The 9877-nt window shown below is 39.0% G+C and overlaps 1 non-coding gene and 3 pseudogenes across 1 annotated transcript; 3 read left to right on the forward strand and 1 right to left on the reverse strand.

The window, feature by feature from the left end:
- The first annotated feature begins 201 nt into the window (after nucleotides 1-201).
- On the forward strand, nucleotides 202-3056 carry LOC130506881 (uncharacterized; annotated as a pseudogene).
- A 1946-nt stretch (nucleotides 3057-5002) lies between these two features.
- On the forward strand, nucleotides 5003-6220 carry LOC130506880 (uncharacterized; annotated as a pseudogene).
- Nucleotides 6221-6346: 126 nt separating this feature from the next.
- LOC130506879 (nuclear pore complex protein NUP58-like) lies at nucleotides 6347-8513 on the forward strand (annotated as a pseudogene).
- Nucleotides 8514-8575: 62 nt separating this feature from the next.
- Nucleotides 8576-8647, reverse strand: TRNAE-UUC (transfer RNA glutamic acid (anticodon UUC)). Its single transcript has one exon. It is a non-coding gene; the product is annotated as a tRNA-Glu (tRNA).
- Nucleotides 8648-9877: the final 1230 nt, after the last annotated feature.

Here is a 9877-nt window from a genome sequence, read left to right on the forward strand (position 1 = left end):
ACTAAACTATTTCTCTGCTTCCGGGTCGCTTTACCTTCAAGTTTTCCCGCTCTGTGTTCATAAAACAAAGAGTAAGTAACTACTATATTTTTATTACAGCCACATACTTAAACATTTAACTCATCTTCTTTTTACTTCTGTCTTTGTGTTTTGTTTTTTATAATCCTGATGGGGTCTCACTCTCTTGGGTTTATATCACAGTTAGAGTGGAGAAGAAAGTAAAAGTTGAAGATAGAGAGAGAGAGAGAAGCTATGACACTAGTGTTCGAGCTGCTCTTTCCTCCATGAAAGCTCCTTCAAAGCATGTCACCACTCAAGTATTTTATCTTTCTTTTCTTCTTTTCTTTCTTCTCTCTACCATTTTCCACTCTAGTAAATCCAATTTGATTTGCTTTCTTGGTGATCTCTTAAGATTCTTGGCTTCTAAAAATGGACTATTTCACAACATAATATTTGCCTCTTTTTTTATCCTTCTAATAAATAGTTATTCTTAGTGAAGTTACTGCAGGTCACAGTGAAAGTGATCCATACAATTATTATCTAGAAGATTGTGTACTTTTCCCACTACAATAGTTTTCTTTACAAACTTCTTCTTTGTTCTGTAATGAGTAACGTGTTGGTGGTATTCTGAAACTCACAAAGGAAGAGAAGAAGAAGAAGAAGATGGAGTCTCAAGGCAATGGAGGTCTAGCTAATTAGGGAAGTCTCTTGCTAATAGGCGCCGAGCTAACAGAGAAAAGAAAGGATTTGCTGCAAGATGTATGATGATAAGTTCTTGAGAAAAACTTTCTTGATTTTGATGATGAAATTGAGTCTAAAAAGTTGTTTGTTATAAATTAGGTTGATAAGTAAAAAAGGAAGCTGAGACATGAGGAGAATGTCCATAAAAGCATTGGAGAGAGCTTTCACTAGACCTTTAGGAGCTTTACCTCGTCTTCCTTCTTATCTCCCTCGACATGTAAGATCCAAATGCTGATTCTATATCATCAACTTGTTGTTCTTTGTATTTTAATTTTGTGTTTCTTTATCTGATAAAGACACTGGAGCTTCTCGCTGAAGTAGCTGTTCTTGAAGAGGAAAGTAGTTCGGTTAGAAAGAGCAAGTTGTAAGCTTCAGACAAGGTCTATACCAAGAAGCTGTTCACATTTCTTTCCAAGAGGAACCTTGAGAGTCCTAATAACAGGAGAATTCTCCTGTTAGAAGCACTAAACACCAGAGATCTAAAATCCATGTCACAACATGAGTTGAAAGCTATGATCACTCCTCAGAAAAAGCATCAACAGTCTCTTAGTCTCAGCAGAAGCATCTCAAGTAGGAAACTCTTCTCCTCTGATCAGACAGTTAGTGGCAAACAAGCGTCGCCTAAACCAAATGTAAGCAGTGTTAGCCAGTGGATGTGAGAGGGAAAGAGAAATCAGACCTCTAGTAACGGTTTAAAAGACCAAGAAGGATACAGAATCACTTGATAAGAGACTTAAGAAGGTAGATGATAGATTAGCAGACCCAGACAAGGCACAGGAGAGTGTCTCGGAACCGCTGCAAAGTGGAACTGCAGCAAACAGAGTTTCAGAGGATTACTGAAATGCTAGTGAGTATTATCTTGAAGATTAGCTCGTCCAAGGACATTGTGTTGGATCCATATAGTAACTGTTCAGAATGGAGAACAAGAGAACTTGGTGCATACAAGAGTCTGTTTCTGTTGATGCATCTTCCATTGATCTTGGGAGAAAAATCAATGCTTTATTCTGATCCATCGTCTCAAGTAAGTATCTCGTTTAAAATCTTTTTCAGAATGATTGAAATATTCTAAACTCAATGTTGTGTAACTGTTCCTATTTTCAGGTTCCTGCTTAATAAGCTTTCCATTGTAAATCTAGATGGTCTTAGCCACCAGCAGAAGCTTGCGTTCTGGATATTACCTACAATTCATGTGTGATGAAGTGGAGACTTCTTAGTATGATAGATAGAGAGAACGTGTAAGATGTTGAAAAAAATGCTGATGTCTTGTTTTAATTTATCTTCATAGGCTTTCTTGGAGCATGGGATCCCTGAGACCCCTGAGATGGTTGTAGCCCTTATGCAAAAGGTTTATACTCTAAAACAAATTGGACACCATTGGTGGTTCAATGTGTAAGTGACCTGTTTATTATATTCATCTTCCGTCTTTGTTGTGTCAGGCAACAATAGTTGTAGGAGGACACTCACTTAATGCTATCACAATAGAACACTTTATCTTGAGACTTCCATATCACTTAAAATTTGTAAGTTTTTTTTTATCTTTCTTCTCTTTGATTTTGTATATGCTTAATCAAAGTTTGATTCTTATTCTCTTTATCTAGAAGAAGACTTGTCCCAAAACTGCAACACATGAAGATTTGAGAGCTCATAGCACATTTGGATTGGAATGGTCAGAGCCTTTGGTCACTTTTTGCTCTGGCCTGTGGAAGCTGGTCCTCTCCTGCTGTAAGTTGTGCTTAAGAATCATACAGATTCAAATTTGGAGAACTTTCTAGTAGTAGTTTCACACACCAACTTTTGTTATTTAGGTAAGGGTTTATACAGCAGCTAATGTAGAGGAAGAGCTAGAAGCTGCAAAGAGAGATTATCTTCAAGCATCTGTTGGGATCTCAAAGAAGAACAAACTAATGATTCCAAAGGTATTAGACTGGTATATGCTAGATTTTGCAAAGGATGTTGAATCGTTGCTAGATTGGGTTTGCCTTCAGTTGCGTGGTAAACTCAGAGAAGAAGCTCTTAAGTGTATGGAGAGAAAGAACAAAGAGTCACTCATGGAGTTGGTTCAAGTAGTACCATATGACTTCAGTTTCAGGTTGCTATTGCATCAATGAGAAAAGGTTTGGTGATTTGTGATGGAACCAAGGTTTCAACAATGTTGAACACTGTATAGAATTGGGTTGGGGAGTGTAAAGTAGAGCAAAAGTTAAAAATTGTTATTGGTTGGCTGAGACCTGAGAGGATATATATAGTCATATGTTTGTGCTCTTTACAATAAACAATAGAGAGATAGCAATTTATTCAATTGATTTTATCTACAATGTGTACAGCATTTATTTGTTTTTAGACTAGACTTTGTCTCATTTGTTTTATCTTTTTTTTTTTTTCCGTCGTAATATTATAAAAAGCCAAAGCCAATAAAGAAATGGGCCGAAGCCCTACAAACGAAACAAAACAAACAAAAGCCCACTACAACAACTGGGCAAACCGAGCCACAAAACCAAACTGGGCCTAGAGTCCAATTAACCAAGACAAACCGATCTTCAACTCGGCCCAACGTCTGAGGATAGGTCACCCACGTGTAGCCATCCTGACGGAAAGGAGACACGTGTCGCGAACCGGATCCAAACCGTCGCCGCGTCGGAACATCTCCGGACGGTACGATCGAAGTCCACCAGTCGTCACCATCCCCGGAGCAAACCACTAGACCTTGCTTCCAGCCACAAGGGAGAAGGAACGCACCTCACCTCCCATTAACGCTTCGACTCAAACCTTAGGAGAGCATCATCGGACCTCGCCCTAGATCTCATCCCGAGTCGTCGCCATCACCACCTTCATCATCAACGCTTCAGCCCCTTGAAAGCATCAATCAACCTGCGATATCTCATCCAGATCTGAAAACCAAAGCCAAACCCTAGACACCAAAAAAACGAAAACCGGAGCAAAACAGAGCCTCCGCTTTAATCACCACCTAGAGCCGACCGTTCAACTCTATAGAAGAGAAGCCACGGCGGCGAACAAAACCGACCGCCCATCTAGAAGGAGACGCAGCGACGGAGACAAGAGAGACTATACAGAATCGAAAAGCAAACGGTTAGGAAGCCGAACAGATAAGGCCGGACCGACGATGGTGGCTGACGGAGCCCACTCCGTCGGCCGGATCTCTAAAAAAACGATGAACTTTCTCTCTGTTCTCATTTGTTTTATCTACAATGTTATTATATGTGTACACCATTTATTTGTCTTTACATTTTTTAGAGTAGATTTTGTCTCATTTGTTTTTTCTTGTCTCTTGCCATTTTTTGGTCAGCATACTACTGTCTCATACCATGTGTGTTTTGGGTCAGCTTGATAGCATAAACCCTTTTTTTCTTGCCTCTCAACTTCTTTCGTGTGAAAGCTATTAACATTCTCACAATACTTCATTGTTTAGGATGACAGTAGTATGACACTATTCAAAAAAAAACATGCGAGTGACTAACAAACAAGAAATCTCTCGTGATTTCATAGTGGATTAATTTCATAGTGGATTAATGTGTCTTGGTGAGAATTCTACGAGATGTTCGCATTTGTTTTATCTACAATGTTATTATATGTGTACACCATTTATTTGTCTTTACATTTTTTAGAGTAGATTTTGTCTCATTTGTTTTTCTTGTCTCTTGCCATTTTTTTGGTCAGCATACTACTGTCTCATACCATGTGTGTTTTGGGTCAGCTTGATAGCATAAACCCTTTTTTTCTTGCCTCTCAACTTCTTTCGTGTGAAAGCTATTAACATTCTCACAATACTTCATTGTTTAGGATGACAGTAGTATGACACTATTCAAAAAAAAACATGCGAGTGACTAACAAACAAGAAATCTCTCGTGATTTCATATGGATTAATTTCATAGTGGATTAATGTGTCTTGGTGAGAATTCTACGAGAATGTGAATCCAACAGTGCTGGGTAGTATAAAATGAAAAACAAAAAGAACACGCTAGAAGGAGGGGTCGAACCTCCGACCTTGTGGTAACAGCCACACGCTCTAACCAACTGAGCTATTCCAGCTTTTGATATACGACGAAACAAAGATGATAATTAGAATTTAAGATGAATGGGCTTACAAAAAAGGCTGTAACAAGAGCCCAAAAGCAATACAACAATAAAAAGGAGAAAAACAACAAAACTCTCAGAATAGAAATCGTCTGTTTGAGAAAACTGCAGGCCGTTAAACCAGTGTGTGTCGTCTGACGTTGAAGAAGAAGAAGAAGATAATAATCAGATGTCGGATAACAAAGACCACAACACTCTGATTCAGACTCCGACGGTGCACCCGAGGAATTCACACAGGAAACAGGTATATGTTTCCATCTGTATGTGGATTTAAGCTGAAAACAGTAAACTCGAAATTGCATTAACTTAAGCGTCTAATGGGTTTTGCTTTCTTCTTTTTTCTGTCAGGCAAAGTTGGAAGATGCAGCCTTGAGGAAGATACATAGAGAGAATAAGGCTAGGTTTGTATTCTCACCACCTTCCCTCTCTCACTCTAGCTCAGCTATCTAAATGTCTAGTGTTATGCTAGAGACATTAGGGATCCGCTTTGACTATCAAAGCGACTTCTTTTGGAGCTTGTGGTGGGTTTAAACCGTTTAGGAGTTGATGGAGGAAGATGTAACTATTGATTCCTGAAATGAGATTGCTTTTCTCTGCGTTAGGGTTGTCCTGGAGAAGAAAGAGAGTCGAAGGCGTTTGGCAGAGAAGATAACGCCAAGGAAGTCACGGAAGATTGACACTTTCGATGATATTAAAGAAGAAGAAGAAGAAGAAGAACATGAGGAAGACCCTGAAGCTCTTGCAAACAAGGGGTTCCTTCCAAAAACATTATAGACTTTCTTGCAGAGCGGGAGAAGTAATATATCTCTTTCTCACTGTGCATAGACAGTTTCAACTAGAAAACATATGTCTTAAAATTGGCAGTTTCTCTCATTCGCAGACAGAAAAACGTTTCGGATTCTAAAGAAGAAGAGGCCAAACACCCGAGAAAGAAAAAGCTAAAGAGCTCAGGGTAAATAATGATACAATCTCTTTGGTGTCTTACATGCACACTCTATAAGCAACTCATTGATTTGATCTCATCGAATCTCTCTAACTTGTGTGTGGGTGCAGTATTGAGACGGTTATATACAAGGAGATTCCACCACCGGAATGCTTGAAAACAGGGTTAGATTTCTTGAAGAATCGCAAAGCACAAGTCCCTAGATCCTCTTCAATCCTCACGAACTCAAGCCAAGCTCTCCGACTTGTCACCGGTGCTTCTTCAGCCAAGAAACAGCCACGGAGAAAATAAAACTCTGTGAAAGATTCCAAATATCCTTGTTTTGATTTATAATATAAATCAGCTTCATTTGCTTCAGTTCTACTAGTAGAAATTGATATTGCCTTATTTGCAAAAGAGCCCTTAAGTTTGTTAAAAATATGAAATAAAGTCATTAACTACTATCTTTTCCCTCCACGTATTCGAGTGTTTTAAAGAGGAGCTTTTGAAATCTTTCCCTCTCTGACTCCAAAATCCTCACCGGCGATATACAAACCCTAGATTCGTTTCCGCCGTCTGTCTCTTCCATCAATGTCGTCGTTCAATCCATTCTCTACCCCAGCAACAACCGCAACAGACTCCTCAATCACCGTTTCAGACTCCGCAGCAGACGCCTCAACCACCGTTTCAAACTCCGCAACAGGTATCTCAGCCGCAGAGCAACTCCTTCTTCTCGCAGCAACCGCAGAGCACTTCCTTCTTCTCTCAACCGCAACCGCAGCAACAGCAACAACCACCGACGTTTCAGCCGCAGCAGCTCTTGTATTTGTTCACGAACGATAAAGCTCCGGCGAGTTACAGCACCGAATGGACTGATCTCCATCCCGATTCTCAGAACCTTCTCCTTGAGATTGAGTATTACTCTTCTTTCAACTTTTCTTTGTTCAAACGCCAAAATCTTGAAGATCATTGCCGTTGCTGATAATTTGATCTTATTGCTTGTGTGTGTGAATATTCTTAGGAAGAAGATAATGGAGTACAGAACCGAAAGCCAGAGGTTAGACCAATCCAGCCGGCTTTTTGATTCTTCTATATCCACTCAAGGTTTCGAGTCTGTTGCAAGCCGCATTGTTCAGGTTTCTTGGATGATCCCTCTCTATTCTTCTTCTTTATGTGGTTTATCTCTTAGACTTGTATTAAAAGTTTATAAAATTTTGCAGGAGCTTGGTGGGATTAGTACTACCATGGACAGACAGAAAGCTGTTCTCCACGAGCTTATGCTGGTTGTTAAAGATCTGCTTCGTAATTCAGAGGTTGCGGTTGGTTCTTTCATGATGCTACAGCCAAGTGGGGGAGGAGGAGGAGCTGTTGTTGTCAGTGGTGGTGATTCTCAGCAACCTCAGGCGCAGGGAGTTCAACAAGAAGAAGTTCAAGTTTCTTACTTTTACCGTGGGATCCCAAAGAAACCTACTGCTTTTCTGCTGCAAACAGTTGTGAGGTTTGAGAAGTATCTAGGCGAGTGCAGACAGTGGGTTGAGGAGGTGGAGCAGTTGCTCGCTTTGGATTCTGACAAGTATAGTCGACGTGTTTTGGTTTTGGAGTCTCTTCCGAAAGTCATGTCTAACGTGCATGACTTCTTTGTTCACGTGGCTGCTAAGGTAACTTTGTTGTAATGAACCTTCAAATGTTGAAAACCACCTTGTAATCGGTTTGGAATTTTGTTGTGTTTCAGGTAGAGAATGTTCACCAATACATTGAATCAATGAGAAGAGCGTATCTTGCTGACCAGCGACGGAGAGGAGAATCCAATGATCCGTTTCTTGAGGCTGATAGGAGGGAAAGAGCAAAACAAGAAGCTGCTGCTAAGAGGGTCCACCCAACTCTGCATCTACCTCCTGCTGCTACCACTACTACAAGTACACAAACCTCAACACAAGTAGCTGGGTTAATTACGTACTCAGCAGCAACTCCAGAGGTTTCAAATTCTCCACAGACACCTCCAGCTAATTTTCCAACATCAGGAGCTGGCTTGTTTCCTGACACACCTGCTTCAGCACCTTCGATTTCTATCTTTGCTACACCACATACACCAGTTTTCGGTGCTCCACCAACTCCTAGATCTTTGTTTGGCGAGCAAACTCCATCAAATCCTGCTACGCCTTCGCAGTTTGTCTCAGGTACAAAGTCATTATACAGTACAGTTTGTATTAAAGGTTTTGTTTTGTGGTAATCTCAACTTGTGTTATCTGTTGTTACTTGTTTCCCCTTAGGTCTTACACCTGGTTCAGGAGCAAATTTGAGTTCTATGAAAGTAAGTACACTCTCTTCGGTTTCAAACTCTCTTTTGCATTATGCCTCTAACGACTTCATTTGACTCACCTGACCTCCCTGGATAAATGTCTGAAACTGAACTTGTTTTCATCTTTCATTACAGAGACCTTCAAGGTCCAAGTACCGAACTTCGCGACGTTAGGCACTTGATTCTTATCAAGTTCCATCTCTCAGCCTTTACCAAGCGTCATTTACTACAAGCCTTGAGCTCATCGTGTTTCACTTGCTGGTTTGGTGAAAGTTGAAAACAGATCTCACTCACTCACTCATTCATTGAATTGATGATTGTATGTTCTCAAAAGAATAGTCACAGGGAACAAAAGTAAATAGTTTAACATCTTATTCATATAGGATTCTGGACAGTGTTGTTGTCTACATGTTTCTCTTGAATATATCAATCCGTGAATATTACCTACCTTTCTCTTATTCTACTGATTCATCTTCACTAAGACCCTAAAAGAATATCAAAGGTATTACAAAAATAAAAAGCTCCGTTGCCGGGAATCGAACCCGGGTCTCCTGGGTGAAAGCCAGATATCCTAACCGCTGGACGACAACGGATTTGTTGATTGATTATTAAACTTAAACCACAAATCAGTTACTATTTTACCAATGGAATATTTTTTTTCTGAAACACTTACCTTACCTATGAAATAATTGTCATCACTCTTTTTTTTTGTAACTTTATCACTCTTTCTTTCTCTGATGTTAAAAAAAAATGGAATTACTCTTTCTCTTTGTTCCTTGTATTTCACAAGAAAACAGCATATTTATTTTATTTTATTTGTAATTTTTTTTTTGTAACTGATTTTTATTTGTAAATTAAAACAGCATCTTTATTGGTTATTCATCTTTAAAATGATAAAACTACGACCATTCAAAACGTTCAGCTTTTTAGTTGTAGAGAATGGAAGAATCTTCTAAAGCGCATGTATCGATTGTTTACCAACAATATCTAAGACACTAAAACATATATCATATAAAATATTCTTTTGTCTTATTTTGATTCGTTTCATAAAATAGCCTAACAAAATGTAATTTCTTCGATTCTACAAGTTTGTTAATTTACAATGCTTAACCAGTTGATGGTGATCACTGATTAGTAGTTAAGTCATTCATTATAGGTTTTGTACAGGATTATCTAATTATAGTGGTTAATCACTTGCTTTAGGTGTGGCAAAAATAACTAATTTTTCGTACGTCAAAAGATTTGCATGGATTCAGTTCAAGATCAAAAAATGAGTTTTCTTATATGTATTTGGATTTAAATTAAATTTGTAAGTGTGAAACTTAGGGGGGGCGTATACCACCATCAAATTATTCCGTGTATATATAATATTCAAAGATTGATGACAACAGTTATAAATTTGATTTCGAACTTTGAAGATTGAAACGAGAATTAGTGGTCGAATCATTGGATTATTGTTCACCAAAAAATATTACCAGTGGATTCTCGCAGCTAGAAACCGACGAACCTTATCCTCAAATTAGATATAGACAGAGCAAAAGCTATCGTTGCTTGAACTTTGCAAAACTTCTTTTTTGTAAAAGCAGTGGTGAGAAGAACAAATCAAAAGGTTAAGGATATGTGATGACGAGAAGACACGAGAGAATATAATCAATCAACGGTATCAATCTCTCGATGTCCTTATCACAACTCGAGACGTTTTCAGTTCCTCCTTCAAAGAAAGACGATTCTCGTGAAAAATCTAGATTAGTTGGACATGTGTTGTGGTATAGTTGGCTTACTAGCCGTTTTCTCTACGTCCGTCCGTTAGATTCCTTTGTGGT

Source organism: Raphanus sativus, unplaced genomic scaffold (assembly GCF_000801105.2).
Source record: "Raphanus sativus cultivar WK10039 unplaced genomic scaffold, ASM80110v3 Scaffold3758, whole genome shotgun sequence".
NCBI lineage: Eukaryota > Viridiplantae > Streptophyta > Magnoliopsida > Brassicales > Brassicaceae > Raphanus > Raphanus sativus.